This window comes from Herpailurus yagouaroundi, unplaced genomic scaffold (assembly GCF_014898765.1).
Source record: "Herpailurus yagouaroundi ecotype Mexico unplaced genomic scaffold, PumYag 159, whole genome shotgun sequence".
Lineage (NCBI taxonomy): Eukaryota > Metazoa > Chordata > Mammalia > Carnivora > Felidae > Herpailurus > Herpailurus yagouaroundi.
The window spans coordinates 38,511,437-38,530,000 of NW_024412400.1; the positions used below are offsets into that span (position 1 = coordinate 38,511,437).

Below are 18,564 nucleotides of genomic sequence, written 5' to 3' on the forward strand. Positions count from 1 at the left end.
TCCTCTCCTCTCCTCTCCTCTCCTCTCCTCTCCTCTCTTCCCCTCCCTTCCCCTCCCCTCTCCCTTCCTTTTTCTCTTCTCTTCTCTTCTCTTCTCTTTTCTTTTTTTCAATGGTGTAACATGAATTCACCCTGTTTGTACACACTGACATCCTTTTGCATTTCATCCTGGAAGAGAGCTTACTGCAAAGCCTCCTTTACCACCAGATTCTGGGGAAGCATTTCTTTACCTACCAAGGGAGGGGCACTTCATGTGGATAAAAAGTGATGAAAAGGCTATGAAAAGTGACACCACTGAAAGAGAGGATCATTCGCCAAATTACAAAATGCAACAGACAATTTTCTTTGACTCCATTCCAGATGTGAGAAACAGGTAACATAAGGCAATCATCCTGCCAACAGGACCGGTTTCCTTGGGGCCCTGGCAGAGACAAGGAGGGGCACAGTGAGTGCCACAGATTGTAGCTCATCATGGACTTCTCAGCCCAGATGCAATGGTGAAAATAGATAGCTTCCACGTTCTGTTTGGTTACCTTCAGGGGTCAGGTCCCAGTGCATGTCACGAGCTCTGCTGGCCGGCCTCTTTCCCAGCCACCCTCCGCCGGCTCCAGGGTCTTCTCAAGAGCAAATGTCACCAACTCAGGTTGGCCTTCTGTGACCTGCCCATTTAAGTTACATCTCACAGTCACAGACACTCATGGCCTCCTGTGGTGTTCCTTCATGGCTCCCACCGTCATCTGTAAATGCTCATTCAATTGTGTGCTTACCGGTTTCTCCAGCCAGGCTGTGGTCAGGGCTCTCTGCTGCTCCCCTGCACCTGTAGAAAAGGTGCCCAGTAAACCTTGGTGGCAAACGTGGGAGATTTGTGGTTTTCTGAGGGCGACTGGTGTCCATTCTCCTGCCTTGTCCAGGCAAAATTCTTCAACAGCTTGATTTCCATCTGTTTCCTTTTTCACTTTCTCTTTCCTTTTCTCTGTTCTCCCCCCCTTCCCCCTGTTCATTTGTAACAACTTTATTGGTTTCCTTGTTTTTTTTCTCCCGTGTTTCTCTAGAAGGAAGCAGATGGGTAGAGGATTTCAGATGAATACTGAATATCACATCCCCATTGATGAGATCATTTCAGAATATTCTAAAATTATTCTTCATGGTTCCATGGCCGGGGAGAAAATATCCTTGGGTTTTTGAGAGTCAGGATGCTGCTGCTGCCAGGTTTAAATCATTATTAAAGAGACAAAGGCTCACCAGGATAAAGCTGCTGGAAAGTTTTCTTCAGCAGTAGAGTATATTCAGTAAATACCACTCACCTGGAGGTGTGCTGGGTGAGAGCTCCTTCTTTTGTGTGTATGTATATAGTTACTTGTTACTGTACCTAAATGCCACATCTGGGGGGAGCTTACTTTTCTTTAGAACTTTAAGATAGCATCCACCCCGGGACTATCAATAGGAGATGGCTTGGCCCTGGAAAGAATTTTTAAAAAAATTTTTAATGTTTATGTTTGAGAGAGAGAAGGAGAGGGAGAGAGAGAGAGAGAGAGAGAGAGAGAGAGAGAGAGGCAGAGAGAGAGAGGCAGAGTGCAATCAGGGGAGGGGCAAAGAGAGAGGGAGACACAGAATCCCAAACAGGCTCCAGGTTCCAAGCTGTCAGCACAGAGCCCACCGCAGGGCTTGAACCCATGAACTGTGAGATCATGACCTGAGCCGTAGTTGGACGCTCAACCGACTGAGACACTGAGGTGCCCCTGGAAAGAATGTTTAAAAAAAATTTTTTTTTTTGCATTTATTTATTTTTGAGAGACAGAGTGAGACAGAGCATGAGCAGGGGAGGGGCAGAGAGAGAGGAAGACACAGAATCCAAAGCAGTCTCCAGGCTCCAAGCTGTCAGCAGAGCCCGCTGCGGGGCTCGAACGCATGAACCATGAGATCATGACCTGCGCCGAAGTCGGTTGCTCAACCGACTAAGCCACTGAGGCGTCCCTGGAAAGAATATTTTTAATAGTACAATATTAATGGCCTGAAATTTCCCACCCCTCCTCTTGTAAAAGCAATGTGGGCAACTGTGTCAGAAGGGCGATGTCATGCCTTGAGACATGAGAATATGACACGTGTTCCAGGTAGTAGTGCCTACTTGCCACATTTGATCATCTCACTCCTTACTCTCTGGAAAATAAAGGACACATGGGCTTGGCTCCTTTAGAGAAGCAATCTGAACTTTGTAAGGATTAAGCCCATCAGTTGGGTGCTGAGCCATCTCTAGCTGAGTCGTTGGATTCAAAGAGCAAGCAGACCCAGCCATGTTACCTGAAAGGTAAACACCCTCCCTGCCCAGAGGTGTCCACGACAGTTTGACTCAGGTCAACTGCCTCTTTCTCTCACCTGCAGCTCAGCCCGGGAAAGGCTGCCCTGGTGCAAAGCTCTAGAAAGGCTCAACATCTCATGCAGGCAGGCAGATCTGTCAGTAACCTAGCAACGTGGCAACAAAAGCATCCTCATGCTGTTCAGCTTTTCAAATAATGAAATGATAGTCACAACATTTTGCATTTAAACTGCACTGTCTCCAAGGATCTTAAAATCTGTTGTGAATAGAGAAAAAGAGTCCCAGGAACTTGCTCCTCCTGAGATGGCTAGCTCCATTTTACAGATGGCTAAGCCAGGGCAAACAGCACGGAGGTCCATTTCACATGAGTGGGAGAACTAGCTGGGCATCCTACAGAAAGGACTTCTAACCAATAGAAAAAAACTGAAGAAAAGGAGCTGTAAACCAGCCCATTTTTTCTCATTAAACTTTACAACTCCTATGGCGCAGAGAATATGTTGATCATATATTTTGAAAAGTCTCAGCTTTACTGATTGCTAAATTATAGATGAAATCAATGGGTAGGTGGTCTTACAGCCACACTGCTGAATAGAGAATCAGCTCTAGGAAAAGTTTGCAAGACATGGTTAGTTTTCTAAAAATGTGATTATACCGTGATTGTTTTCTCAAGATGTAGTTCATTTCTGATCTGAAGGCAGATACTGTTGTTTGTCTCTGCCTTCTTTTTTGTTAGCAATGGTGGTTTGAAAAACATCGCTACAAATTTTTTGATATTCCTTCCAGTGAGAGATAGGGTCTTTGTAATCTCCCCTGAGTCTGGGTGGGTTTATGACTGATCCAACCAACAGAGTATTGTAGAAGTTATGTTTATAGCTTCCTAGGCTGAATCCTATAAGGTAATACAGTTTCTTCCTTATTCACTGACATTGGGAGCCCCAGGAGGCCATGTAAGGAGTCTGACTACCGTGAGGCTGGCACGCTGTGTAGAAATCCAAAGCACTGTCAGGCTATGTGTAGGTACTCTAGTTAACCATCCCAGCTGAGCTCAGCCTTTGAGTCATTCCCACCCAGGCACCAGACATGTGAGTGAAGAAGTCTCTAGATAATCATTCTGCCTCCCGCCCACCGCCCATTCATTCTAAAGGTCCCACCTGAATCCTCCAACATCATGAAACAGATACTAGCTATCCTTTCTGTGCCGTTTTCCAAATTATCTGCAAGAATCATTAAATCGTTGTTTGATGCCACTAAGTTTTGTAACCAAACCCATTTGTACGCCCAATGTGTGGTGCGATCAGTCACTGAGACATCGAGTATGCGTCAAGGAAAGGGTTTATTTGAGAGATAGCCAACCAACCAGGGCAAAGCAAGCCTCAAATCCACCTCCCCAAGGGTCAGGGTTGTATTTATTTAAGGGTGACTGCTCAGGATGTCACGGGGGATGTAGGCTGAATGCAATATGCTTATTAGATATAGGGACAAAGGAGTGTGTCCTCCTTTCTGAGCATGAGCAGTCAGGAATCCTGTCTCTTCATGGGACATGTGTTCATTAAATGGCAGCATACACATGACAAACAGGGGAACATCCCAGGTGTGTCCTCACAGAGGTTACTTTTGTTTCCTCTTCTGTGCGTCTGCAAGAATTCTTCCCAGCCTGATCTAGTCTTAACTAGTCTCATTGGTGGTCCGTAGGCTTCTGCAAGACAATCTCGTAAATCAGTCAGATCAGCCAGTGTTTCCTCAGGGTAGGATGGTAAAGCATTTGTTAATGTGTTGGTTTCAGTTTAAGGACATTTCTTGACTAGCAACAATAACTAGAACACTAACAAAACCCCAGTGGTTCACCCTCCTCTGCATATTTGTGTTCTGGAGGAGAGGCTGTGGCCCTTTCTCAACCGCTGAGGATGAATATTTATTTGTCTAAGAGAATTATGGTCATTTCATTTCTTTTACTACATGTTTAGATTGAGTATGGCCCAGAGATTCAATCCTGGCCAATAAGGAGAGTGGAGAAGTTTGCTGGGACTCTGCTCTCAGGACATTTCCCCTTCTTCTCAATGAGATTTGCAGGGCAGAGTGGTTCTCAGTGCTACCTTTGGGTGCTGTTGTCTGTACATGATGCCTACTCCTGTGCTACCCATCCTGGGACTAGGAGGAGAGCCGAGAGCCCACGAGGATGAGCCACACGCTGAAGGTGATAGGTCAAAGAGACAAGGATGGAGAAGCTATGTCCTTGGTTAAGCACCACATTGGTGATGCTCGATCCTGGAACCACCACCACCACCACCATTTCCTCATTGTTTAAGCTTGTATGTGTTGGGCCTTCTGAGACCTGCAGCCAAAGCTTCCTAGTGGCTCCCTGATATTTCAGAGCATAGGTTTTGGTCCTAAAGCTCTAGGTTCAAATCTCAACTCTGTCACTTACTTGCTGTGAAACTTTCAGTTGTTCTAACTCTGTTTCTTCATCTGTAAAATGAGGATAAACACGTTTTCATCACTGAATTTTTATGAAGATATAATGATTCACTCAGTAAATACTTATCGAGTGCCTGACTCCCAGATCAAAGAGGCAGAGAAATTCTTTCCAAAGACGGCCTGCTTCGAATCCCCCTCATCGACAGAGCCTCGTCGCCCCCCTTTTTTTTTTTTGCACTGTCTTTTATTTCTCTATGAACACATCCAACTACTCTTTTCTTGTTTTCTTCCTCCATAATATTCATGGCCTGTCAATGAAGATCGTGCTTAAGAGCGGTCTTGATGTCCACTCACACCTGCAGCTGAGAGACGTGGTTGAGGGGCTCTTTCCTGTGTGGCTGGAAGCATCACACATGCTACGTGCTGCCTTGCCCCTGTTTATCCCGAGGAATTGCCCCGTCTCACATTTTAGCTCTCTGGGCCTGGTTGGAATTCTGTCTGCCTGGCTGCCTAGGCAGCCCTTCAACCCTGAGTGAGGTCTTCAAGTGCTGTTGTCAAGCCCCTGGGGGAGAGAAACAAGTCACGTCCGCCCAGCCTGGCTCTGGGCTGCTGGGCCCTGGAGAACTGCAGCCGTAGAGCCATCGTGTCATGAGTGATGGGCCATGACCTCTCAGCTGTGCAGAGCCTCCCCTCCAAAAATGCACATGCGTCCCTTTCCTTTTTCTGTGCACTTGCATCTGCTCACTGAGGCATCTCCCTGGAGCTCAGGATGCTGCATGGTTTTTAGGGTTTTTATGGGCTTGTCAGTTCCAAGTGCTTCTTGCAGTCTTGCAAAGGAAACCTGCTGAATCACCACGGGTGGCCAAATACTGTGGCCAGAACTGGCATTTGTCGGGGTTTCTGAGGAGGAGGCCACTGGCCGTTCAATCCTTACGGATTTGTGAGGGGGTGTGGTGGTCTCATTAGGAAGGGAGCAGGCAAGTAGTTGCCTTTTGGGGTCCTACCTCTCATCCTGACTTTTATACCTCCTTCTTTTGGTTATAGAGAAAACACCTCGCCTCTTAAGTCAGACAGATCTAGATTTGAAAGCTGAACTTGCTGATTAGACACTGTTTGTTCTTAGGTAAGTTACTTAACCTCTCTGAGTCCGTTTTTTTTTTTTTTGAAAAAAGATAATGCTTAACTCATAGGGTTGTTGGAAGGATTAGATGAGCTCACTATGCCTAGCGTAGTGCTCAAGAAATGTCTCATTTTAGATGTCCTCTTTGAAAACACAAGTGCACATCGAGGATTCCTATAATACAATAAGTGCTTATCAATGAGCACTCCCTCATCACTTAATCATAATTAAAGCAAGGATCGACAGGAGTTAAGTAGAGAGGGTCAAAGGAGAGAGACAGAATCTCGTAGGAAATGGGTGATAGTACCAAAGACATTGATTTTCTCACCTTGCGGCTTTCCCTGGAGTTGGGCCTTTTAGGGGAAATGACATATATATATATATATATATATATATATATTTTTTTTTTAATTAGTTCTAAGGTATATACTTTTTTCACAGTTTAATATCTCTGAATTTTGAATTCATCTGACAGTTTGTGGCATTTATAATTACAACTTTTTAAATGATACATGAAGTAAGCTATAATTGAGGACATCTTAGTTTTGATGATTATGGTAATACTTTTTATAAACAACAATAGTGCCAGGGATCTGGGGCTTTCACTGGGATCTCTTAGAACTGTGCCTCCAGACAAAGTAGCCACTATCACCATGTGGATTTTCAGAACTTGAAATGTGGTGAGTTCCCCCACCGTGACATGGTGTAGTGCAAAACACTTACCAGATTCTGAAGATGTAGTATGGAAAAAAATAATGCTAAAATATCTCCTGAACACTTTTTTTTACTGATTACATGTCAAAATAATTATACTTTGGATATAGTGGGTTAACTAAACTACATGACTAAAATTGATTTCATCTTTTTACTTTTTTAAATGAAATTTTTAAAAATGTTTACTCATTTTTGAGGGAGGGAGAGAGAGAGAGAGAGAGGGAGAGAGAGGGAGAGAGAGAGAGAGAGAGAGAGAGAGAGACAGAGCATGAGCAGGGGAGGGGCAGAGAGAGAGGGAGACACAGAATCTGAGGCAGGCTCCAGGCTCTGAGCTGTCAGCACAGAGCCTGACACGTGGCTCAGACTTACAAATCTTTGAGATCATGGCCTGAGTGGAAGTTGGCTGCTTAAATGACTGAGCCACCCAGGCACCTCTCATCTTTTTATTTTTTTAAAGTGGCTACTAGAAAGTTTAAATTCCCACGTGCGGCTCGCATTACATTTCTCCTGGACAGCATTACTTTGGAAAAAGATCAGACATTGTCTGTTGTGACCACCCTATAGATGCTGGATGGACTATAGCCCCAAATTTGGTTCAGATTATAGCATATATCAAAAGGATAGGAAAAGGCTTATCACATAATGATGCTTTTTAGGGGAGGGTGGAGTGGATCCCAGGCAGGTCCAAAGATGGCTGGAGAGAGGAGGGAAAGGAGACTGGTTAGAGGATGGGACTGAGGTGAGCGTTCCCACCCCCAGAGATTTATCTGACCTAAAACTCCCTCAAGGGAACACCTGGGCTTCCCCCCCCCCCCCAGCTTTCCCAGATGTGGGACAGAAAGGGAAGATGAAAGGGGAAGGTCAAAAGTGTCAGTTCCAGGTGCTGATAATAAACGAGCCATTAGCTAATCCTGCACCCTCATTTTACCAGTGAAGACTCAGATGTAGAAAGGGGAGGTGACTTGCCTGATGTCACACAGCCAGCTAGTGGCAGTGCTGTCACTGGGGAGACCAGAGATGTGTTCCCTTCTGTTTCACAGCTCCTCTTGGAAAGCTACCTTGGAGGACAAGAGAATCCTGTGTCCAGGGATGGTCTCCATGTTTTGTGGCTCTGTTGGGAAGGAGGAGAGGCTGAAGGGTAATGGCCAGGCGTGGCAACAGCCCCCAGGGACTCTCTTGCCAGGGCAGAGGGAGGGCAATTTGGCTGATGTTTGCTGACAGGCTGGCTCAGGAAAATGATTTGAAAAGTTAATACTAACTCACCATAGAATGAAAAGGAAATCAAGAATCCTGAAAAAAAGAAACAAAAACCAAAAAACCCCAAACACAAATAAATCCATGAGGATGGAGTGGGCATTGTGTGTACACTTTTTCTCAACATTAAAGTGGCTTTGAATCAGACCAGGAAGCCCTCACACCTACATTTTGCTTGAGGATTAAAAACTTGCAAGAGAGGTTACTAGTCCAGGGACAGAGGTCTCCCCTTGCGGGTGCACGGCTTAAATGCTTTGCAAAGAAAAGAAAATAAACTCATCGGGATTTGTTTGAAAACTTCCAGGAGAGTTGTCTTGACTGTACAGCATGAATTTTGGAAGCCCAGGTACTTAAAAACACACTTGTGAAGAGACTGATTTTAAAATCTGAAACTTTGCCTAGTTCTTGGCTTCCCTGAAGGGCCTAGTGGCACTTCAGTGTTTTCTGTTGACTGTAGCATACACAAATGCATCTGCATTTGTTTTGACTTGTCTGATTTTCTTCCCTCCCGGAAGTAGAGCAGACTTCTCTTGGAAATGACATGGGGTAAAGTCTCAAATAATTACCAATTCCAGCTGACACTTGGTGGGACCCTGGAGCATGCTTCTATCTGCTACCTTCTTGAAAGAATATAGGATAGAAGAAATTGATTGAGAACCAGGCAAAGAGCTCCTTGTAGATTGTGGCCAGTCAAGAGAATTTCAAGAATATTTGCACGTCGAGTCAGCCCACAGTTGCCTGGTGAGTGGGACGTGATGGATATAAACAGGTAAAAGCTGTGGTCAATACCCAATTAACTATATTTAGCTTTGAAATGTCTTTTGTTTGGTACTGTCTTTTTTTTTTTTTTAATTTTTTTTTCAACGTTTATTTATTTTTGGGACAGAGAGAGACAGAGCATGAACGGGGGTGGGGCAGAGAGAGAGGGAGACACAGAATCGGAAACAGGCTCCAGGCTCTGAGCCATCAGCCCAGAGCCCTACGCGGGGCTCGAACTCACGGATCGTGAAATCGTGACCTGGCTGAAGTCGGACGCTTAACCGACTGCACCACCCAGGCGCCCCGGTACTGTCTTCTGAATATGAGGGGTTTTATGGTTGAAACAATACCCACCTATACCAAGTATATATTCTGTGCCAAACCTGGGGTAAAGCGATTTCACACTGGGGATAGCCTCTCTATTGACTCTATGATTTACTGTCTGAGGTGCTCTTTTCCTTGGAGAGGAACATTCACTACTATCTATCTTTTTACTGATGCTCAATTTGTTAATTTTTTAGATTTTATGAAACAGTAGACAGCTCTTTAATAATTAAACAGTTAGTACTCCTCAGAATATTTGTACCTACTTACCATGACTAATCAGTCAAAATTTAGGAGTTTGATATTTTCCCTCTCAAACTCAGAAACTTATTTGATTAAACTATTTTAAACAGTTAACTTTCCCAAGTCCAAGGTATCAGAGTCTTTTAAATGCTCTAAAAACCTTAAGAAGGAGATAAAACATGTGGAAAACTATGAAGATTGCAGACCTTATTCTTGCAATTACAGTACAGATTCCAATGTTTTATTGTTTCTATCCATACCTGTACCCTCATTATCACTCTAATTTCTTTTTTTTTTTTTCAACGTTTATTTATTTTTTTTGGGACAGAGAGAGACAGAGCATGAACAGGGGAGGGGCAGAGAGAGAGGGAGACACAGAATCGGAAACAGGCTCCAGGCTCTGAGCCATCAGCCCAGAGCCCGATGCAGGGCTCGAACTCACGGACCGCGAGATCGTGACCTGGCTGAAGTCGGACGCTTAACCGACTGCGCCACCCAGGCGCCCCGTATCACTCTAATTTCTTATGCCTTCCCAAGGTAGCAGTAATTTTACCAGAGAAACTTACATGGCAGAATAAACCAGCAGAATTTTGGGTCTGGGCATGGTACCCATTTTCCAAGTTCAGGATGCTTTAAACAAGAGTCTGGTCAGTGGCCCTCACTGTGTCTGCTTTTTCTTTTTTTCTTTTTTTTTTTTTTTTAATTGTTAAAAAAGTTTTGAGAGAGAGAGAGACAGAGCAGGAGTGGGGGAGGAGCAGAGAGAGAGGGAGACACAGAATCTGAAGCAGGCTCCAGGCTCCACGCTGTCAGCACAGAGCCTGACGTGGGGTTCGAACTCACGAACTGTGAGATCATGACCTGAGCCGAAGTTGGACGCTCAACTGACTGAGCCACCCAGGCACCCTTGCATCTGCTTTTTAATTTGTTTCTCTCACTAATCATGAGATTGTAGGATTTTAAGGCTTTCAGACTTTTGATGTATGCTGTTTTTTTCACTGTCATGGTGTATATTGGCCTGGCCAAGTCTTTAAGTAAACATGGAAATATAGTTACAATTTCCTAACATCTCATTATTATTAATAAGTGCATGGAGATGGTTAGCTTCATGTTGTACGTTCTCCTCTTTGGGTTACAAGGTGGATGCTGAGATATATACCTTCTAGGTCCCTCCCTGAGGACTCAGGCACTCATTCCCCCAGAGGGCAGGCATGTTGCCTGCTGATGGCTCATAGCAAGGTCCACCCTCAGAAACTGACCTTAGACAAAGGCAGCTGCCTTTCTCCAAGGACAGGTTGACGTGGTGGTGCAAATGTCTGAGCCCCTTGCCTCAGTATGGGATATGTCTGAAAAGCCATTCCAGTTTGAGAGCTCCCCACGGGATCGGCTTAGACTTTGGCTGCCACCACATCACATTTCAACACTCCCCTCTGCCCCTTCCTGCCCACTTGCTTTCAGCAGTTGTTCCCAACAGGACACCCCAATAAACTTCCATCTCAAAGTTTGTTTCTGTGAAGCCCATCTGTGAAGGTTGGTGCCAGGTGTAGTCCTAGGAAATAGGATCTGGGTGATGATGCCACCAACCAAGTGGCAGTGAGGACCCCATCACCGGTTGTGGCCCCCTGGTGTGCGATATGGTGCAATTGCTAAAATATGGTGGACTGAGATGGGATACTGGCAGAGTGGAATTTACCAGCAGATGAAATATTTCAGTATTTGAGAGGTCAGGAAAAGTAAACATTTTTAGCATTATGAAATTGGATGGTAGTTGGTTGGGGGTACCAAGGCACTGAGAAAATGAAAGACTGAGGGTGATTAATCACCAATTTAAGGTGAAGTGTGAAACGCAGAGGGCCTCCTTGGCAGCACATAAAGAGACTCTCATTTCCTGTAGCCAAAGGGCAGAAAATGCTCAGCATTAGGTTTAGGACTTAATTATAAGGGTGATGGACCTCCAGAAGAGGTTGAATTCTCAAACCTGGTAAGTCTGCTACCCCAAGGTCAGGGTCCCGATGAGAAAGGTGTGGGACTCTGAGACTTGAGATGGGGTCATCTGGGTTAATGTACTTGAAAATTTTAATTCCTACAGTCCCCTGAACCCTCTAGGCCTGTGGAATGGCCATAGTTCTCACTAATAAAGGCTACTTCACCGTTTTCTTGAAGACAAGACAGAGGTACTCATCCTGGCCCCCTCCAAGATCTATCTGTATCTCTTCCTGAGACCAACGACTAGAGTTGAGTCACAATGTAACCTGGCCAGAGAAGTGATGGGCCTGTAAAGGAAAAAAGGAAGTAGCAGTCCTTAGTGAATATGTGGTATCCTGATGGGGAAGAGCTGGGTGGGATGCCGGATCGAGTGGGGGTGAAGGGAAATAGAAAGTTGCCTAAAGGAGAGTTTACTGATATAGGGACACTCTCACAGGACACATAATCTGACACCTTGGAAAGAACCTTGGGGGATGGTGCCGATGTGCTGCTGGCACATTGCTCTTATAAGTTTGAAGAAAGTAATGGTCTATGCTAACTGAAGGAGAAATGCCACAACTGTGTAGCAGATGGTAGAGGGATCAAAGAGTCGGAGAAGTGAATGTGCTAGAGATAATATACTAAGTAAGGGTAAAACAAAACAAAACAAAACAACACCCCCCCCCCCCCACCAAACAACCAACTGCATTCCAAGGGAAAGCCAGAAGAATCATCCACTTCACACACACACACACACACACACACACACACACACACACACACGGCAATGAGCTGGCAAGAAGGACGTTCACATCATTGAGAAGTTTGGAGGTGGTGGTGTTCTGCAGGTGCCAGGGCTGACAGCAGACAATGCTGTTAGAGAAATGAGTTCAGCAGTGAGGCTGCTAGGATTCAGGTGCTGGCACTCAACTATCAGGAAAAAGTGGAGCACCATCTTCATAATTAATGGCAAGGTCAAGGTGGCAGCCGGAAACCTTGACCCACCGAGAGCTGGAGAGATGGTTAGTAAAATACAGTATCCCTACAGGTGAGAGAGAGTGGTAGCCATCAAAGGATTGCTCCATCCATGCAACCAAAAAGTATCGAGGATAGATTATCAGGAATTTGAGGGAACTACTCCAGTAAAAATTCATGATGTCTCGGGTCCAGTTTCCAGACCTGAGACAGTTTTGGACTCGAAACCTATTTACTGAAGGAGAGGCAGAGTAATCAGGAGGAAGAAATCTGCAACACCATGGCAGGTGAATATGGTGATAATTCCTCTGGGTAATAATTCATCCAAGGGCCTCCAGTGGTTTTCTCAGCCAACTGTGCAATGGATAAGGGGGCATACCGAAACATTTCAGATACTGTTGGCCGCAGAGTCTGAATTGATGTTAATACCTGGGATCCCTCCCTCTTAGACAGTCCAGGCCCAACTCACAGTATACACTGGGCTTATCCAGAGGTCATTTTCCTGGAACAGACATACTTGGTAGTTTGCAGAAGTGTCATACTTGTTCCTTAGCCTCTAAGCTAAGAGATAGTGCGGTGGAAAAAGCCAAGTGGAAGCCTTTGGAGCTGCTGTCCTCCAAATGACCAAATAGACAGTAACTCTGGTGACCCTCAATGAACTATGCCTCCCAATGTTTACACCTTTGTGTAGTCCCCTCCAACATTGATTCTGAACTTGGGAAAATGGATATGAGTAGGCATGGTACAAGCAAAGGCTTAATAAGAGGTTGCACAGAGGGGCTTGTCCTGGAATGCTTGCTCTTAGAATCCGGCTGCCATATGGAGAAGCTCTAGGTAGCTGCATGACGAGACTACATGGGAAGAGAGGCTCCAGCCTGCCAGCCATCTCTGCCAAGGTGCCAGCCATGTGAGTGTGGCTATCTTGACATTCCAGTTCCAGCTGCCATCTGACTGCATTTGCATGAGAGGCTCCAAGCAAGAACAACAGGAGAATGATCCAATTAAGCCCCTGAATCATGCTAAATAATAAAATAGTTGCTGTATTAAGCCACCACATTTTGTGGTAATTTGTTACTCAGCAATGAGTAAACATAAAGAATATAATGGGGAATGGCAGAGGTTAGTATAACTGATAAAGACCTAAAGCCTCTCAAAGTGCAGAATTTTGAGTGGTGCATTTACTTGCATACTCTCATGGGAGGACAAGTGGTTCAAGGTAAGAATATGAATGAACTCTAGGCACTTGTGAATGGGTTGACTGGTTGGTCAGAGGCCTGGCAGGAGAAAGATCAGAATGCTGGGGGTAGGAAGGCCTGGGAAAGAGACATGTGGATGGATCTATGGGAGTGGCCACAAAGTGTATCCTGTGAATACTGGAGAACATTTTATTTCCCTGTTCTCACTGGTTCACCTCCATGCTGTATGTGGGAAGTACCATTCTTAAATTTAATGTTGCTCTCATTTCCTGAGCTTGTTTTTGTCCTGGCTTATACCTTCCTAGGAGCAGGGAAACCATTTATGTCTAAGATGGAAATGACTTTCCTGGTAGCGGGTCTGAGTGTGGTGAGAAAACCCCAAACCTCCCTTCCTATGGGCTGGGGTAGTGTTCAGATGATTACGCAATACATTTTCTGATGTATTGGTTCGAATGCTAAGGTTTGCACATATTGTTGACAAGACTGCTGCAGCCATTATAATCAATCCTTAACTGTGAAATCTGAACCTTTAATCTAGGAAACATATCCAGAGATGGCCACGGCAGTTCGTATTATTTGAGGTAGAATATCTTATCCTTCCTTTATTAAGAGACTTGAGTAGGTACTTGATGTTGTCTTTAACTGGATTAGGTACTTGGCTGTCTTCCCAGTCCACAATAACATGCTTTCTTAGAGAAGTACACCTTCATTCCCACGGATGCGGTTCTGGAAGCCAGGTTTGTGCTACCTGACGCCTGCCTCTCTGGTCACAGCGGTTTGGACCAGAGGTGGGCACCTGACCCAAGTTGAACCAACCAGACTTTTCTCCTGGGGACTTGGAATTGAGAGTATGGCCCAGGCAGTTTGTGCTGGTCTTTTGCTGAGAGAGGACAGAATCTTGGGAGCTGGGGCACACTCACCTTCTGCTCACACGTGCATGGGGAAGCATCAAAGGCTTGTCTTCAGAGGGAAAAGAGAAACAGATGTTAACAGCTCCAGAGAGCTTTCTTCTTTTGGGGCTTCCACCCTTTTCTGATCCTACCTTTCTTTTGCCTTCTGAGATACTCCTATCTCTTTATAAAGCCTCCTCCTCCCTTTAAGCTAACTTGAGTTATTTTCTGTTACTTACAACCGAAGAGACTTAATCAACAGAGGCCCTTTTGCCTGAACATTCTGCGGGTGCCTGCACATTGCTACACAGCTCTTCCTGTCTCCTTCTTCCCCTCTCTCTCCATCCTGCCTTCACTCTCTTTTTGTTTTTGCTTTTAATTCTTCCCCCCAACACTGCATTATGATTGTAAATTAAGGTTACAGAGGATCCCTGTTCCAACCCAAAGCCATTTTCTTGCCAGGAATCCCAGAGCTACAAACCCTCAGCTTTGAAGGGTAAATTAAGCTGAAGGGTATACCTCTCAGAATATAGTTCACAATCTCTTATCTAAAGAAAATATGCAAGGTCATTGTCTTCCCTAAAGGCAGCCTCCTCCTGGTTAAGTACCTATGTCTGGTTCTGTTTGTGTAATCACCAACAGCTCCTTTCAGTGAGAAGGAATAACAGGCACCCAGCAGACAAGGGAAGACAAGAGGGTGTTGTGGCCTTTTACATGAGTTTTTTCATCTTTCTTTATGATTGTTTAATATAAAAGAAGAGAGACTTCATAGTCCCTCCACCTGTCAGTCAAGGAAAATCAAAATGTGACTCATTTGTTTAAATATATTTGATAAGTTTCCTCAAAATTCAAGTACTCTTGCTTGTGTGGCAGAGGGAAAACAACAAAAACCTAGAAATAACAATGATTTTCAGAAATAGGAGAGTGGTTGGATAACTATAACATAGCCACCTTTCAGAAAATTGAGTATTTATTTTAAAAAAATGATTCAGAGCAGCATGTATAATAGCAAGAGCTCTATCTGGGGCAAAGGCTGCTAGTTCCTACCACCATCCTCCAAATAAGTCTACCCCTTTCTGAGACTTTTTAGCTTGGACACATAGTTGCCCAGGGGAAGACTACACTTCCCGGCTTCCCTTGCAGCAAAGTATAGCCGTGTGACCAAGTCCTGGTTAATAAGAAGTGAGGGGGTGTTAGGTGGCCAACTTCTGTGTTGTTCTGAAAAGAAGGAAGGGGGTGGGAAAGATCCTTTTTTCCCCTCTTTCCTCCACTGTGTTTCCTGGAATGTGGCCATTTTCTGGAATGTGGCTATTTCCTGGAATGTGGTTAACAGGCCATGTGGATGAATGATTCTGCTTGGGGAGGACAGACAACAAGATAGAAAAGGCTTGAATGCTTGGCTCACTGTGTGCAGCAGAGTTCCAGAAGGCCCCTGGACCATCTACCTAGGGACTCTGAAGGCAGGAAGAAATGTCTGTCTTCTTAATTTGGATCTGTTATCTGCAGCCAGACTTATAGCCCAATTAATATCTTATCTAAGTAGGAAAAGAAATTCAGTTATAATGTGCACAGCATGATGTCATTTAAAAGTGTGAGTGAAAGACTCTACCTTGTACACAGATGCATATATGCTTGTAAATGTTTAAATGATTATAAAGAAAGGTGGGAAAGTAAGTGGCCAAGCTTCTAACTTTGATTTCCTAAGAGGTGGGGTGGGGAGAAAGTATTTAAACTTTTCTTTAACATCTTTTTTTTTTTTTTTGACTTACAACAAAACATTTTTTTTTAATCTACAGAAGAAATTATTTCAAGTTTTCCTGAAATTAGCATAGCTAATGCAGAAGTATTTATTTAAACCATGCAGTTGAAGGCTTTTGTGGTAAAAGCTCAGGGTCAGAAGCCCAGCCTGTCCTTCTGCCATGGTAGGGCACTCTATCTGAGTGAGAGATTTATGGTTGTGGGTCATTCTTACAAACTTGTTTCTAGGTAGAGGTGCTGCCAGCTCTTTTTATGTATTCGAAAAGGGGAAATGTTGTGTTTTGTATACAGTTGTCTCTCGATTTGCTGCCACTGTGGAGCACTTAGAGGAAGAGATGGACAGAATGAATGAGGAAAATAATTAAGCTGTGGAAAGTCATGTTCCTAGTAACTTCTAACCAGCTGACCACATGGTCAAAGCTCAGGGTGAGAAGGGGAGTCAGATAGTCCTGAGTTACTGCCCACAACGTACCTACAACAAGTAGTGAGATTTATACATTTGCTGATATGGGCTCAGTTGGAAATGAAAAGTGGGAAATCACACGCTTCAGAGTCAGTAACCAACAGCAAAAGCTTTCAAATACCTTTTCCAAGCATTTGTTTAAAAAAAAGAATTGTTTTTTTTTGTATTCCACCAAACCTCCCTATTTCTCTAAGTGTGAATGCCACAAGACTACATACAGTTTGAAAAAGGTTGAAACTCTGCTATTTATTGAGCATAGGAGCTAATTAAATTTTTCCACTTGGGGGACCTAGGTGCCTCAGTCGGTTAAGTGGCTAACTTCAGCTCGAGTCTTGATCTCATGGTTCGTGAGTGTAAGCCCCACATTGGGCTCTCTGCTGTCAGTCTGGAGCCTGCTTTGGATCCTCTGTTCTTCTCTCTCTCTTGCCTCTCTCCACTCTCTCTTTCTCAAAAATAAATAAACATTAAAAAAAATTTTTTTTTCCATTTGACCAAGGACAGAGAAACCAAGGGTTTTTCATCCGTTGGTAAAGTGGAAAAAAAAATCAGTGAAAACAGAAGGGTGTGATGTACATACATTTGGAAAGGCATCTTTTCCAGGACGAAAATGAAGACTATCAAAAAAGTACTAAACAAATTCCAAATGGCATAAACTTAAAAGGCATAAAATTCTTAATTAGACATAGGTGAAGGTTGCCTGGCATAGTAGGAAGAACATGGACTTTGGAATCAGGTAGGTGTGTATTCAAATCATTGATTTTACACTTATATCAGTGTCATGAGATATTAAAATAAAACACTTTTGGTGAGGCTTCAAGACCATGGGATTAACTTATATTTCAAAGTAAGGAGACCATTGTGATGACCTGCAATAAAGTGTTTGAAACCAGTTTTGGGTCCCTTATCCCCTCAGCCATCAAGGGTTTAAAAAGGTTGAATAGAGATTTAAAAAAGATTTTTGTTTGGAAGGGTGGAGCACTTTTCTTTTACCTCAAGCCTGGGGAGAAGGTCTTCAATGGAACCACCAGTGAGTTCGATGTTTGTCCCAATGAACCAATGTCTGAGTCATGCCTGAGACAGCAGAAAGGTAGACTGCTGTGGCTTTGCTTTGCTGAGAGAGGAGTGAAAAGATATTGCTGCAAAGAAGGGGAATTTCACTCCCAAGTTGTCTGGGGCAAAGAATATATGTTTTCTTTTCACCAGGTATTGTTCAGGGCTATTGGAAGACTGGGGAGGGTTGTCTTCGATACCAATCAAGAAGACTGCCTTGAAGGGCAAGGTGACCCGAACAGAGAGTGCTGTTGGGTATCACCGGACCAAGTTTGATGGGAGAAACCAGGGTTGGCGGTGGCGGGGGGGTCCTCTGAAGAACCCACAAAAGTGCTCCTCAGAAGAAAGAGTCAGTTGTATACAGCTGCCAGTCCTAGGAAGCACTGGAGTCAGGTGCACTAATGGTGGCAGGTGGGGTATAATTACTAAAGAAGACTCAAGGTCACCAATGTCAGTGCTGACAAATCTATAGTTTATTGCAAGAGAGGATAAAATATAGCACCAGCATTAAAGCAGATATATACATTTCAGCCACAGGTTGTGTCACAGTAAGGAATCAGGAGAGACCAGGAGCAAGCTCTAACTGTCTTCCTTCTGTAAAGGCCATGGCAAGATGCGCTAGCTCTCTCAGAGAGGAACCACTGTTGTATGCACAGAATACATAGGAATCGGGGAGCCCAAAGTAGTCTCAACCAGAGTTTCTTTTCTTTTTTTTGTGTTTTTTTTTATTTTCACTTTTTAAAATTTACATCAGTTAGCATATAGTGCAACAATGATTTCAGGAGTAGATTCCTTAGTGTGCCTTACCCATTTAGCCCATCCTCCCTCCCTCAACCTCTCCAGTAACCCTCTGTTTGTTCTCCATATTTAAGAGCCTCTTATGTTTTGTCCCCTTCCCTGTTTTTATATTATTTCTGCTTCTCTTCCCTATGTTCACCTGTTTTGTATCTTAAAGTCCTCATATGGGTGAAGTCATATGATAGTTGTCTTTCTCTGACTAATTTCGCTTAGCATAATACCCTCTAGTTCCATCCACATAGTTGCAAATGGCAAGATTTCATTCTTTTTGATTGCTGAGTAATACTCCATTGTATATATATATACCACATTTTCTTTATCCATTCATCC

At 44.0% G+C, this 18,564-nt stretch overlaps 1 long non-coding RNA gene across 1 annotated transcript in view; it reads right to left on the reverse strand.

Moving 5' to 3' along the window:
• Positions 1 to 971, reverse strand: part of LOC121033779 (uncharacterized) — an 8,096-nt gene extending 7,125 nt beyond the window's left edge. The window contains exon 1 of the long non-coding RNA XR_005792108.1: positions 767 to 971. This is a non-coding gene — a long non-coding RNA (uncharacterized LOC121033779). The remainder of the gene's footprint in view (positions 1 to 766) is intronic.
• Between the last annotated feature and the right edge of the window lie 17,593 nt (positions 972 to 18,564).